The 14,822-nt window shown below is 41.6% G+C and overlaps 1 protein-coding gene across 3 annotated transcripts in view; it reads left to right on the top strand.

The window, feature by feature from the left end:
* FGF13 (fibroblast growth factor 13) overlaps positions 1 to 14,822 on the top strand; it is a 607,550-nt gene that overhangs the window by 364,555 nt on the left and 228,173 nt on the right. The gene's annotated exons all lie outside the window — the stretch shown is intronic.

Raw genomic sequence — 14,822 nt, 5'->3', positions numbered from 1 at the left:
AGGGAAGCCAGCGCTGTTAGGCTAGTGAGATTCGTATCAAAAACAGTATCAAGAAGAGGGAAGAACCCGTTGCCCCATGTAAGCTCTGAAAAAAAAGAGGTCATCTGGTCAGCTCCAGTTGAGGAAATCTGGACTCACACAGATGATGTGTCTTATACAATAAGGAGTAGAGCCTAGGCTGATTGAGGCTGATCTAGAGGACAGAAACCAGAATGGTGTAGGGGTTCTAGAGATTCAATTTTTCAAGGATGTTGTTTTGCAAACTACCCATCATCATTCCCATCACTGCCATCAATACTCTCCCGCAGTGTTAATATTTGCCAAGTACCTATGTGATCACATTGATGTATTTAGTGCAATGAGACATTACAGGAGAGAGCTAAGTGTGGGTTATCTCTCCTCCTTGCCCAAAGAGTAGAATTAGCTAATTCACAGTTATTATTTTCCCTCTGTGAAATGTGTATCCCAGGGAATTATTATTATCAAAGTGTATCTATAGTAAATAGTGTCATTAGATGCTGCCTGCCATCAGCCATGACTTCCGTTCATCAGAGTTTTACATTCCTATTATGTATAACCAGAATCTAACCACTTCTTCCCGACTACACACCTGCCACTGGTCCTAACTATGGTCACCCGTTGCTTGGATAATAGCAGTAGTCTCCTAACCAGTCTCCCTGCTTCCATCTTTTCCCCCTGGAGTCTGTTGTCTACGTAGCAGCAAGAGTGAGCCTTTGAACACATCAGCCAGCTCACATCATTCTTCTGCCTGACACTATCCAGTGGCTGTCCGCCAGTCAGAATGAAAGCCAGAGCTGTTACAATGGCCTATATAAGCAGACTTCCTGTTATCCTTCTGGCCTCTTCTCCTACCGCTCTCCTCTTCAATCTCTCAGTTCCCGCCATACTGGTCTCCTTCATTTTCTACAAAAACAGCAATTCACACTCTTATCTCACGACCTTTACATTTTTGATACTTCTGCTGGAAACTTTTCTCCTGGATAGCTCTATGGCTCACTCTCTCCTGCACTTCCTCCAGGCCTCTGCGCCAATGTCTTCTTCTTAGTGAGGCCCTCTATATTATGTAGATTAGGCTAAATTGTAGTGCAGTAGCAGAAAGCTAATTGACACATTAGGAACTTAACTCATAAATGGTTATTTCCCACTTAGGTGGATCTTGCAGCAATTCAGAGCAGCTTCTTTCCAATCAGTGACTCAGATACCCTTGGAAGTCTCAGCTGAACAATTTGTTTACTGTCTCTTTACTACTCACCACCCTCAAATGTGTAAACTCTATGAAAGCAAGAATTTTTGTCTGTTCCCCCCCCTCATCTTCCATATACTGTATGCTTTGAATAGTGCCTGGCGTACAGTAGATTTCCAATAAATATTTGTTGGAAGAATGTTGAAAGGTAGTGTGATGAGAAGGAATGGAAAATAAAAACCCCAGAGGAAGCTTCTTTGTGTGTATGCTTTCTTCTCAGGTTAAATTCAGTGAAGCTGTGTCAATTCTGCATATAACATTTGGTTATTGTTATAACTACAGAAGGTATGTGGACTTTAAAACCTATTTAGGTTTTTAGTATCAAGGTTTGAACATTTCATTTGTTTTCTGTTGGTGCCATAACACATTACCACACACTTAGGGACTCAAAGAACACACATTGATTACCCTACATTTATATAGGTCAGAAGTCAGACACCCATCTCCCTAGGCCAAAATTAAGGTCTTGGCAGGGCTGTATTCCTTTTTGGAGACTCTAGGGAGGATCTGTGTTCTTGCTCTTTTTGATCCTTAACATGATTCAATTCCTTGCAGAATGGAGATCTCTGCTTTCTTGCTGGCTGTCAACTGAGGGCCATCCCTGGCTTCTAGAGACTCTGTATACTCCTTGGCACATGACTTCCTTCCTACATTTCCAAAGCCAGCAATGGCAAGTTGAGTCTCCTCATACTTTTGATCCCTCCTGCCTCGTCTTTCCTTTCATCTCTCCACTCCACTATTCTACCTTCCTTATTTGATTTTAAGAATTCATGTGACTACATTAGGCCTACCTGGATAATCCAGGCTAATATCCTCCATCTAAGGGTCAATTGAATGGCATCCTTAATTTCATCTGCAGTCTTAAGGTAACATAGTCCTAGGTTACAGGAATTTAGGACATGGGCATTTTTGAGGACTATTATTCAGCCTTTCAGAGATACATAGACAAATAGAAGGTATGGGATAGTTGGTAAGAAGATAGGTTTGCGAAGCATGGAGACCTTGGTTTGAATCAGCTCTGCATCTTGATAGCTAGGTTACTCGGGATAGGTTGTAACCTGTTTGACATTCAGTTTTCTCTGTGTTAAATGTGAACTTTTCTCTGTGTTAAAAGTTGCTATGAATATTAAAAATGATATGTAAAAAGTGTATGGTATATATCAAGAACTCTATTTTCCTACTTAAAAAAATAATGTGACAATTCCTCATGTTCCGAATCTAAGCATCAAATGCAGCTTAGAGCTCACTGCGGATGACGTTGTCTTTAATAAAATAAAGGAGGCCAAGTGCTCTTTTGCTAAAACCTCAGTTAACCAGCTAGGTTTATAGGGAATGAGAGGGGAGTTAAATATAAGTGTTTATAATTCATTTAAACCTAAATCGTTAAATGCTATTTTAAGGACATTTGATGGCTTGAGGCTTTCAAAGAAGTCATAATGTCTTTTTCTTAAATAGAAATGCTGCCAAGAGTAAGCAAACTAAAATACCATTTGCTTTGAAGTTCTTCTCAAACAAATTTGGAGTGGGTTCTAACCTGGCACAATATATTCTTCCATCTGTAATCCATGCAAGGACAGCCCCGCTGAAAAGAAACACCAGCTCTATTTACTGAATGGGGAATTGGAATCTGTGGCATGCAAGGATGCTAAGAAAAGCACCCATTTAATTGGAATATTTCTTTCTCTGTTAGAATTGTTTTCTGGATTTCGGCTATTGTAATTGAGAGTTATGTTCTAGTGTTTTCCATTAGCTAAAAATGTGCTTCTTTTAAGTATCTAAGGACAAATTCCTCCACAGCATATAGGTAGGGAAATGCATTTCCTGGAGGTGTTGACCATTTGAGCTTGCAAATTGATGAATATGATGTTGCGGCCAAATTGAATTAATTGCCTTTTGATGAGCTTGAGTGCAGCTTGTGACTAACTAGGGAGAGAAGGCTTTTGCCAGTGCATTCTTTAAATGAAACAAGAGGATCCCAGGACTCATGTCTTGATCAATTGGAAGAGCTTCTCCTACATCCCTTCCTCTACTTCCTCCCTCCTTTTGCTACTACTCTCATCTGTGGCACAGCCACATCACATGGAAAGCCAGGTAGCACAAAACCAAAATGTCATACACATACTTCATCGTATTTCAGAAGTGGTTTCTATAGATTAGCCTATCTATTGCTATCTGCTTTATTGTTTTTGCCAAAGGGTCAGTCAAGATGGTTTGTTAATGTACTTGAGTGAATTTTCACCATTGTTCCTGGGCATGGAGAAAAGCACCAATAGGTGACAGAAGCATATATGATCACAAAACATTGGCAGGAAGGAAAAGAAGAGAACCCTACCTGCTTGAAAATAAAAGTATTTCCTGACGAATAAGGTTAAATGAGTTTGCTACTTAGATACCTTTAGGGGGTGGGTATGGAAAGATGGAGGTGCGCATGATGGCACTGATCACTCTTCAATCATATAATTTTTAAGCAACATTGCAGTGTAAGTTGTTCTTGCTGCTAGCACTAGAACCAAGGAATTCCTGGTGGTCAACTGAGTCCATGGGGTGGGGTCTTCATGAGGCAGGGAGCTCTGAACATATCCCTGGAGATTTCAGGCAACCATCGGGACCAAACTTCTCTCTTGACCCATGAAATTTGGATCAGAGATGAGGTTTCCAAACACCAAATAAAATTATGAAGGGGATAGTGATGACGCATAGTGCAGGGCTCTTCCAGCATGCCATGTGAAGAGGTGTGGGGTTGATGAGAGCATTTTCTAGGAATACAGGAGTATAATGCCTGAGAATGCACTCTACTGTATACTGGTGAGGAAACCTCGGTCCTCTGAGCTGTAATACTCCAAAAATTGTAAAGATTGAGAGAAGAAAATAGGCTTTCTCTAGCAATTTAGCCTATAATGTTGTCTGAGAAACGTGTTAAGATCAAGGGCTGAGAAGATTTCAGGCAAGATAGTTTATATGAGTAGCTATGACATCACTCTGTGAGCCTAACTGAAGTTTCTGTACTAATAGTTACTAAAGTAAAAGACATGTGTCCAGCCTTGCACACACAGGCATGCAAACACACACACACACACACACACACACACACACACACACACACACTGGGCACAGCTGGCTGGAACAACATGCATAGGGCAGTGAGTTTTCTGGAAACTTTGCCTGAAATGTTGGCAGTGACCTCCCTAAGTATGCATGGAGGAAGCGGCAAAATTTAGTGCAAAAACAGTGCCTGGAATCAATATGTAAATAATCTTTAAAGGCTGCCTCGATGATTCAGTTTCTGCGACACTGTGGCCAGAGGCGCTTTGCATTTAACACAAAATGAGTGAGACCAAATAACATTTTTCAAGGAAGCCAGACACATATTGAACATTTGCATGAAATTTCAGACAGCATTTTGAAAGAAATACTGTTAGTCAATTTGATAATCCATAAGTAGTACAGCCATCTTTTTCTCCCCTGAGTCATCTCTCCTATTTCGGTTAGAAAATAAAGTGAAGTTCGTGTGAGGCCTTCCCTGGACCAGCAGATATAAGTGGTTGAGAATTTTTTGTGTGTGGTGGGAGTGGAAGACACCTTCACGTTAACTTCCTTAGTAACGCACACCTGTAGTCACGGCTACTCCCTCCCTAAGTAGTAATAGCCTCAGTTACTACTTAGGGAGGATAGATAGATGATTGATAGACAGACAGACAGACAGACAGATAGATAGATAGATAGATAGATAGACAGACAGACAGACAGACAGACAGACAGATTTAGAGACAGTGATACGGTTTGGCTGTGTTTCCACCCAAATCTCATCTTGAATTGTAGTTCCCTTAATTCCTATATGTTGTGAGAGAGATCCGGTGGGAGACAATTGAATTATGGGGGCGGATTCCCCCATACTCTTCTCGTGGTAGTGAATAAGTCTCACAAGATCTGATGGTTTTATAAGGAAAAACCCCGTTGGCTTGGCTCTCATTCTCTCTCTACCCTGATGCCATGTAAGATGTGACTTGCACCTCCTTGCCTTCCACCACGATGTGAGGCCTCCCCAGCCATGTGGAACTCTGAGTCCGTTAAACCTCCTTTCCAGTCTCGGGTATGTCTTTATCAGCAGCATGAAAATGGACTAATACAGGGTCTTTCTTTGTCACCCAGGCTTGAGTGGGATGGCACAATCGTAGCTCACTGCAGTCTCAAACTCGTGGGCTCAAGCAATCCTCCCACCTCAGCCTCCTGAGTAGCCATGAGTACAGGTGTGTGTCACTATGTGTGGCTAGTATTTTTTACATTAATTTTTTTTTTGGTAGAGATGTGGTCTCGCTATGTTGCCCAGGCTGGTCTGAAACTCCTGCATCAGCCTCTCAAAGCCCTTGGATTACAGGTGTGAGCCATTGCATCCAGCAGGAAGTACTTAATACACAGGGAATAGCTATCATGGGGTAGGCACTATGCTGGATGCTCCCACTCACATTATCTTTTTTAATTGTTAAAGTGACCTTGTTAGGAAATAAACGTCGAGATTCAGTTTGGTCATCTGTAAGAGACAGGAAATTGACTTGCACAAGGTCATGCTGTAGGTGGTGTTCGTTCCCCAACCTGTAGTTGTGTTTCCATGAGTATACATTTAACTTATGCCCAAATAATGTGTGGCCTCAGAAGAGAAGAGAATTGACCCATACTTAGTACTGATTATGTGACTGTGTGTCAGCTACTGTGCAATGCGCATTTCCAGCTTGAATGTGCATAGCAGTCACTTCAGAACCTCGTGAAAATCGATTGTGATTCTGCTGATCTGGACTTAGCAGTGCTGCAATTCTGCATTTCTCACAAGCTCCCAGGTGAAACCCACGATGCTGGGCCAGGATTTACACTTAACAATAGCTATCATTTCATCTTATGGTTGAGGAAACTCAGCCTCCAGGAGTATACAGGGCTTGCCCAAGGTCACACTGGTGGTTAGTGGTGGTGGTGCCGGGCGCGGAACTGTGATTTGAAAGCAGGATAGGTTGATTATAAGGCCCTTGCCAGTATAGCACAATCTGCCATATCGCCCAAGGTTTTTGAAACTTTCTTCTTAAGAGAGGAGAAAATCCATTTGGATTCCATGCTTGATGAAGGGGCCTAGCACTTTAAAGTCCTAGTTTCTTCTAAAGCTCTTTCTTCTAAGCTCAGAAAAACATGGTCTCTGCAGTTAATTGTGCATACGTTTATGTTTTTTCCTCTTGCTTCTTCAAATAGACACTTTGCTTTGCCACCCTCGCTTCACCTTGGGAACTCTAAACTACTAAGGCCTAAACCCCACTCATAGGCCAATTATACCAGAATCTCTGGAGGTGAGGCGCAAACACAGGCATGTTATTAAAGCTCCCCAGGTGATTCTGATGTGCAGCTAGGGTAAAGAACCACTGAATTACAAGATTCAAGGAAACAATTTCTGGAAAAATGTAGCCTCAGTCCCCTTTTTCATGGACGTCATAAAAAAAGTCTAGTGTATTTAACTAGATATTCACCAACAAGGTTTCCAATTAGTTCTTGGTTCCGTTTTATTTTGTGACTGTGAGCTTGGACTGCTCTGAGATTGCAGCCTATATAAAGTTTGAAATGGTTCTGTACGGACCCTAAGGGTGGGGAGCTGGTCAGGAGGGATGAGAGTAGAGATACAACATCATAGACCAGCTCCAGGGCAAAAACATATGTTGTAGGTCCTGATTTTCTTGCTAACCTGAGATCTTGGGGGTGGGGGGCGTATTTTGAAAAATTGAATTTGATTTTATTCAATTCAAAACTGGCTAGTCAAGAGATGGTCATTTAAAAAAAATGAGAACACAGGGCAGGGTTGTATTAATGCTATAGAACTCTGAGCAAACCACCGTGGTGGGTGAGGCTGGAACAGGGCTTCTGTGTGGAGATGTGTGCTGCTGTACAATTTTACACAATGAACAGCACCACTGCACGAGAGTAGGTAGCAACCCTAGCCTGAGGTGTGGAAAGAAATGCAAATAATTGGATAATCATGGGCCAGAGCCTGCCCTCAGGGGAGACAGAGAGAGAGAGAGAGAGAGACAGAGGAGAGAGAGGAGAAGGAGAGAAATTTTCACTGGAGAGAGTAAAGAAAGGCTTTACTTAGAGTAGTAATTTTCAACCTTGGCTCTGTAGTCAAATAAATCATCTGAGGATGGTTGAAACCTACCAGTGCTCAGACCCCAGCCAGGCAATTTTGCTTTAATTGGTCTGGTGTGGCAACGTGGGTATTTCAGTTTTTAAAAGTCCTCCAGGTGATGCTAATGCTAAACCACAACTGAGAACCACTGGTTTAGATTGCGTTCGTACTGGGCAGAGGAGAATGCAGACAGGCAGAGAAACCTGGGAGAGATAAGTAGCTTTGGGAGAGTCGTTCTCCAATCTAAGTATGATCCTTGACCAGCTGCATCAGCACCACCTGGGAACTTGTTATAAATGCCAGTTCTCAAGTTCCATCCCAAAACACCTCAAGTAGAAACTCTTGGGTGGGGGTCCGCAATCAGTCTCAACAAGCCCTCTAGGTGACTGTGAGGCTGGCTTAAGTTTGACTTGGACGTGAACAACGTTTATGGAAAGGGAGTACAATGAGTTAAGCTATAAAACTTGAACATAACAAGCTGGTGTCATCTCTCCTGATGGTACCATTGAGATGTACAGCAATAACCAGTGTTCTAAGGTGGAATGTACTCCTCTCTAGCCTTCACATATCTTTCTGATCTGTTTGAAATTGTAGCACAGAAAAAACTATTACGTCATTCATACAGGGGCAGAGGACTTTTGGAAGAAGCCTCTGCTTTTCTGGTAGAAACTGCACTTTTCTTCTTAGTGGACCCATTTCTGTCTTCAGGAGGGTTATCTATCCTCCCCGACCACATGGGCCTTTGGCTGATGGAAAGGCTGGGCTTTGAGGAAGCTGCACACATAAAGTGAAAGAGGGTCCCCCAACCTCCCCTTCTTGTTTCTCATTCCCACCTGGGCCAGGACTTTTGGTTGGCTGGGCCCCACCTGCCATTCACAGCAGGCCCCTGAGGCTACTCACAGAATGCCAAGTGATGCCACTGAGTAGGGAACGTCTCTGTCCTATGCCGAGTGAGGACCCCACTGATGGGTAGCAGTGGTGCTTTGCGTTTTGCCAGTCTGAGGCGTTCTGTTACCTGGGAGGTCGATGTGCACACCCGTGCATTCCCCTCTCTTCCTGGTCTGCATTGTATGGACCAAACTCTCCAGAATGGAATAGCCGAGTCCTTGCAGGATGCTGAGCATCTTTGAGGGTCACAAAAGTGTTTTCAGGATTGGTGCTAACTCTTCACAAAGAGGTTTGCAGGTCAAAGGGACTTTACCCATCAAGTCCAGTGATTCTCAAATAAGGCAATTTTGCCCTCAGTTGTCAGGGCGGGGATTGGGGGGGGGGGAGGATTTGACAATGTCTGGAGGCATTTTTGGTTGTCACAACTTTGGGGAGCTGTGCTGCTGGCATCTAGTGAGTAGAGGCTAGGGATACAGCTCAACATCCTGCAGTGGACAAAACAGCCCTTCACAACAAAGAATTGTTAGGCCTCAAACATCAAAAGTTCCAGTACTGAGAAACCCTGACCTAGTCTAAATCCCTTATTTTTGAAATGAGGCAGCGGAGGCCCGCAGAGGTGAAATTCCATTCTAAAGGTTACACAGAAAGCATCAGGTCAGGGTGTGGCTCCTGGTTTTGCAACTCCCAGAGTGCATTGCTGAACAGTTTCATCTCTGGCAGGGACACTGTTTCCTCCATTGCGGATACCATTGACTTTGTGCCTACTGGGTGCCAGGCAATGGGCTAGACTCTTCATTTATTACCACTTCGTAACGCACACCTTCAATGTAGGATGGCTATCCCTCGGAGGGGCTCATTTTGTGCGTGCGAAACAACTGTATGAAAAGCGTTAGAGGCCATTAGGAAAGCAAAACTGATTACAAAAGAGACTGAGACATGGTTCTTGTCCTGGGAGCTTACATTCATGTTGTGGAGAAAAGATATATGTCAAAATAATGATCATCGATCTTGTTACTTCAGGTCCGTGATGATAACCAAAAACCTGTCCCAAGGCACCACAAGATACATTTCTTAAAACGTATATGGAAATGAAGAGTTAGGAGAGGGAGCTGACCATATGTCTTGGCATCGTGGGAAGGCTACATAGGTCAAGGAGAATTGCTTGTGTGTATTATGAGTACGCACTCTCCTAGGCCCCACATATCAATGGTCAATGAGACATAGAATGTCTCTGCCTCAGGGGGCTAATATTCTTGTAGGGAGAGCCAGACAAGAGACAAATACATACATATATAAGTAATTATAGATTGTGACAAATTGAAACTTCCTTAAGGTGGTTAAAAGGGCATCTCTGAGGAGGTGACATTTTAGTGGAACCCTGAAGGACATAAAGGGGCCATTTGAAGGACATAAAGGGGTACAAGGCCTTGAGGCAGGAGAAAGCCTGGCGTATTCTGGATCCTAATGGAAAGCTAACGTGAGCCAGAAGAGAGGCATATAATAAAATTCAGGAGGTGGGGGGGCCACCAGGGTAGGAAGTTTGCATTTCATTCTAACATGAAAAGAGCAAGTTAGCCTGAAGAAACATAGGATGAAGATCTAGTAATGCTTGGAGAATGAGGGAGGTCGCAAAGGAGAAAGTAACTGAAATTTCCAAACATTTAAAAGTTGTTTCTACCTTGGACAAATTGAAAGACCATTAGTACTGATCTGTTCCCTTCAGTGAATTATTTACTTAAATTACTCATGCACATTTGAACCTGCTAACTTCATAGTGTTCATCGTGGCAGGAAAGCTTAAATCTTATATAGAGATAAGTAGATGGTTAGCTGGGAGGAAAAATGGAGGTCTTGACCCTACACATCTTGTAGTTGAATGCACTTTTCAGCATGACAGGTGCTCACTAACATGAAAGAGTAATTGCTCTAATTACCCCATTTTTTCTCTCTTTCTGATGAGTTAAGGTCATCTGATAATCTGTATATTTTGCCATCTTTTCTGTTTCATAGATTTTTAAAGTATTTTATTGTTGGAGTCACTAATATGTGTCTAATAATTTTGATTGATAGTCCCGTTGCTGCCTACACTGCTGTGGCCTTGGAGATCTCAGATTTGCTTTGATTTAAAATCATGTATCATTAATTATGTTGCGTTATCTTTCAGAAGAGTTAAAGGCAAACAGCATCATCATCAAGTAATTGAGGGCTTGTTAACTGCTTCCAGCTTGAAGCCAGCAAAGGTTGCGAATTATAGTGGCCTGATGAGGGGGCAGATGCCTGTGTGGCATTGTCAAAATAGTTTCCTAGGCTGTCTCTGGTTGCTTTTCTGTCTTTGAGTAAAGGAAAAGGTTTTTTGGAGACAGGGGTAATCTTGGAAGCTAAAAAATACTGAAGAGCCCAGTAACTGACTAATGTGTTGATGCTTTTACAAAGTTTTCTTATTTATTTTTTAAATTTTTTTGAGACGGCGTCTCACTTTGTCACCCAGGTTGGAGGGTAGTGGTGCCATCTTGGCTCACTGCAACCTCTGCCTCCTGTGTTCAAGAAATTCTCCTGTCTCAGCCTCCCAAGTAGCTGGGATTACAGTCGTGTGCCACCATGCCTGGCTAATTTTTGTACTTTTAGTAGAGATGGGGTTTTGCTATGTTGGCCAGGCTAGTCTTGCACTCCTGACCTCAGGTGATCTGCCCGCTTTGGCCTCCCAAATGCTGGGATTACAGGCGCGAGCCACCGAACCCGGCCAAAGTTGTCCTTACTTTAGACTTGTTGACAAACACACTGGAATGCTGGCTACAGCATAGGCTTTTTCAATAACTTACTACGTGACTTTTAAAAAGTTGCCTCCCCTCCTGAGATTTATTTTTCTTATGTTTCAAAACAAAGGAGTGGCATTAAATTATCTCTAAAGAAATTTTGTTTGAAATGACATAGAGGATTGCATCACAGTGTTTGTCATGTATTAAATGTTTTGGTAGCTCTTTTATGAGGCCAATGTTATGTCTATTGATACAACTTTTATACAGTAAATCAAGACCTTTTATAGAGTAAACCAAGACATTCCAACTATGGGAAAGATAAATGATTCACTTATTTAGTTTAAAATATATTTAAAGGATACATTGCATTGGAATTTTTTTTTATTCTATCAGAAATTAAGGTTTCTATAGATTGGTTCTTTCTTTACCTCTAGTTTGAAATGGGAATACTGTATTTCTGTGAACATGAGTACGTTAGGTCAGGTCAGCAGGCTTAGACTCCATCAAACTCTCTCGTCTTACTGTGACTGCTCCCTGACTGTGTCCTTGACCTTGACAATGGCAGAACAGCACTGCTGCTGCTGAGAAACCAAATCTACATGCAAGCTTGCTAACCTGATGGTTAGTCAGTGGAAGAGCATTTGCAATGGGAAGTAGCTCTTTTATAAGTGGTGTTTATAACTATCATCCCACCACTAAAGTCACTTATTCTTATCACCTCTGTGTCTGAGTATGCCACCGGCCAATGTCTGTGTCTGTGTGTCTGTGGATGTGTGGATTTGCACGTGTGCACTTGTGTCCTCCTACTCTGTACTACTCCTGTGAGACTTGGGAGTCCTGAATAGGAGGGCTGTGTTTTCAAGGCTGGGGGCACTGCCTATATGGGCAAAATTTTCCCCCAGAGGCCTATTCTTTGGCAGCTGTTCTCATGGGGCTCAGCAGCCTTTCAAAAACCATGGGGCTTCCAGATCCAGAGATAAACCATGAGCCACTTTTACCACCTTATGTATCTTGAAGAGTCAAGTTGAATTTCTGAAATCGGAGGAAGCTTTGTATAAATCTAATGTCTACCTAATCACTGGAATTTTTTTGTCCATCTCCAAGACTGGATAAATCTGTTTTTGGGTAGGGCAGCAGGAGTCACTGAATGGAAGGTGGACAAATGGTTCAAATGACCAGTGGCAAGAGTGGTTGTCTGAGGATAGAGGTCGTGTGTAAGAAGGGAATGTACCAGATTGGGTAAAATGGAAGAAAATATTGGACTAAGCCAGGGAAAAAAGAAACTCATTCCTTTTTCCTATATTAATGGGCTGGATTCTTTGCAAGCCTCCCTTTCCCTTCCTAGAGCTGGTACCCCATGGACGCATTGCATCTTCATCACTTTCTTAGGGAATTAGAACAAAGCTACCCACCTGTTTTACTGCTGGAGTCTTGTGGGAAGTCATCTTTCATTCTTTCTGCTGTCAACCGCACATACAGCCACTCTCCTACTTGAGGGAGCCCTGGGAATATGTGCATTTGATATAATAGTTTTAATTTCCCATCCAAAATATCTCCAATTAAAGAGATTTTATAAGCCAGAGTAATGTGTTGCCTATACAATGCCACTTCTGGTTTTTGAAAAATCAGTGTTTCTAGCTCTTTTGCCAACATAACATCAAGCTACTGTTGGTTGACTACTCTTTTTTTTCTGTTTTGCTTGAATTGACTGACATTTGAGGTATTGAGTAGAGACAGCCTGAGACCCAAAGCTGACCCATTAACTCCCAGATGTTCACGATTTCCAAGGAAATGTTCTGTGCCTGTGGTTATTGTTCAGATGACTCCTTAAACACTCTCATCTTGGCACCTTTTGCACTTGTTAAATTCAATTTGAAGAAAGAACAGAAGACAGGGAGAATTTTGTGGAGAGCAATTATCCTGCACTTTTATGGCCCTCGTGTTTTTCCCATCGTGATGAATTTGGGGGTTAACACTTGTATCAGTCAGCATGTAGCTTTCACTAGAATTTTGTTGTGTGTTACAGATAACCAGTTGTATCTAATTAAACAATAATGATGCCAGTACAAGGCATTTTCTGGGAATTAATGACCAGCTGGGAAAAGCTGATGACTGGAGAGTCAGCCAAAGGCTATTAGCTTCAGTCCACTATTAATCTCCAGAAATGCCCATTTGTGACATCATTGTTGGTATTGAACAATGAAAATGGAGGACAATTTACTGTTATTTGTCACATACTTCTGAATAACAAATTCCTTATGCATTGTCAAAAAGTCATTTTTTTTCTCTTTTATCTTCCAATTGTCCTTCAGTCTTACATGTTTTCTATACAGCAGTGGATGAAAATGGAATTTCTCAGATTCCATATAATCGTGGGTGCTTCTTTTTTTAAAGAGTTCCAATTTGGGGAGTTTTATTTAAATATTTTGGATGGTAAAACTAGAATTTGTCTTCAGCTGTGATGCTGGAATTTGATGAGTGTCTATATTATCATAACTATCTGCTCATGGCAGGAAATGGTTACAAATGTTTTGAATAGCAGCTGTTACTAGTAAAGATGTGCATTCAACGAGATTCTAAGAAGTTATAGTCACATTCCTAGTAGATGAAGGGAACTCTCTGCAGAAAAAGCTATCATGGTGTGTCTATATAATATTTTTGATTGCTGCTGCTGAATGCTAGAGGAAAATAGAGAACTGACTAAAATATTCATCACCATCTTGCATAATTTAATGACTTATAAAGGGAGACAACAATTCCTCATAGAGTCAACCTATGAAGAACTTGTTCTAAACTCATAATACTAATTTAAAAGTTATGTTGGTTTTTATACCATTTTTTCCTTAACATGAAAGGAAGTTCTTAAAACCCCTTAAGATCCCAGCCAATGAGCTAGGAACGTTTTACTCGACACAGAAGCTTCATATCCCATCTAAATTCAGCCACTATTTGTTTATTTATTTATTTATTTTTTTACAAACACCACGGCATTATTCACCCCACAAAAAATTTGCTAGTAGTATCAGTCCTCCTAAATGCATGTTAAGTGTATGCATTTCAGGTAGTAGAATGAGTCAGCTCATCATTAATCAAAGCTTTGGAGGCACTGACTGACTTCTGGTGAAATGGAATGGCCTCATTGGGAAGGGTATGAAGGAGAAAAATTCATGCTGGGGTCAGTTCCCTGTTTCTGAAAATGCAGATCAAGTTTGTACCTATTTTCATGGAAGGTTTTCGGAATAGAGAATGTAGCAGTGAACCCTATAAAGACAGATATCTTGCTTTTGCAGGGAATAAAAATAATAGTGATTCAAAAACACTAGTGATACACTTAGGAAGCATATAAAGAGCCTAGAAAGAAAATGTGGACTGAGAGGATCCTGGTGTATACTTCAAGGCCAAAATTATTAAAATAGGTCTGGCTCTTTTACAATCCAACAAGGTAGTCCTTTGACCAGGTGTTGCTTCGTGGGCTCTCAGCTGGAATCTCTTGTCTTTATTAAGGGGTTTTGAACATCTGAAGAATGTTTGCAACAGCTTCAGTTCTCTTTGGAAATCAAAGAGTAAAGAGCAGTGACTTTGATTCTTCTGTCTCCGTGTATACTGCTTGGAAGTTAGGACCTCACCAGGAGCAGACCAAGAAAAGAAACAGAAGCAAATTTACTGATAATGGGTGGACATTAGCCAGTTTAACCTATAAATATTTATATCGTATCTCAATCTGAAACCTCTAAGTTCTACATGGTGTTGATTTAGATACG

The sequence above is a fragment of the Macaca mulatta genome, chromosome X, assembly GCF_049350105.2.
Source record: "Macaca mulatta isolate MMU2019108-1 chromosome X, T2T-MMU8v2.0, whole genome shotgun sequence".
Lineage (NCBI taxonomy): Eukaryota > Metazoa > Chordata > Mammalia > Primates > Cercopithecidae > Macaca > Macaca mulatta.
Note: the sequence above shows the minus strand (reverse complement) of the source record. Positions and strands in the feature narration are given on the sequence as shown.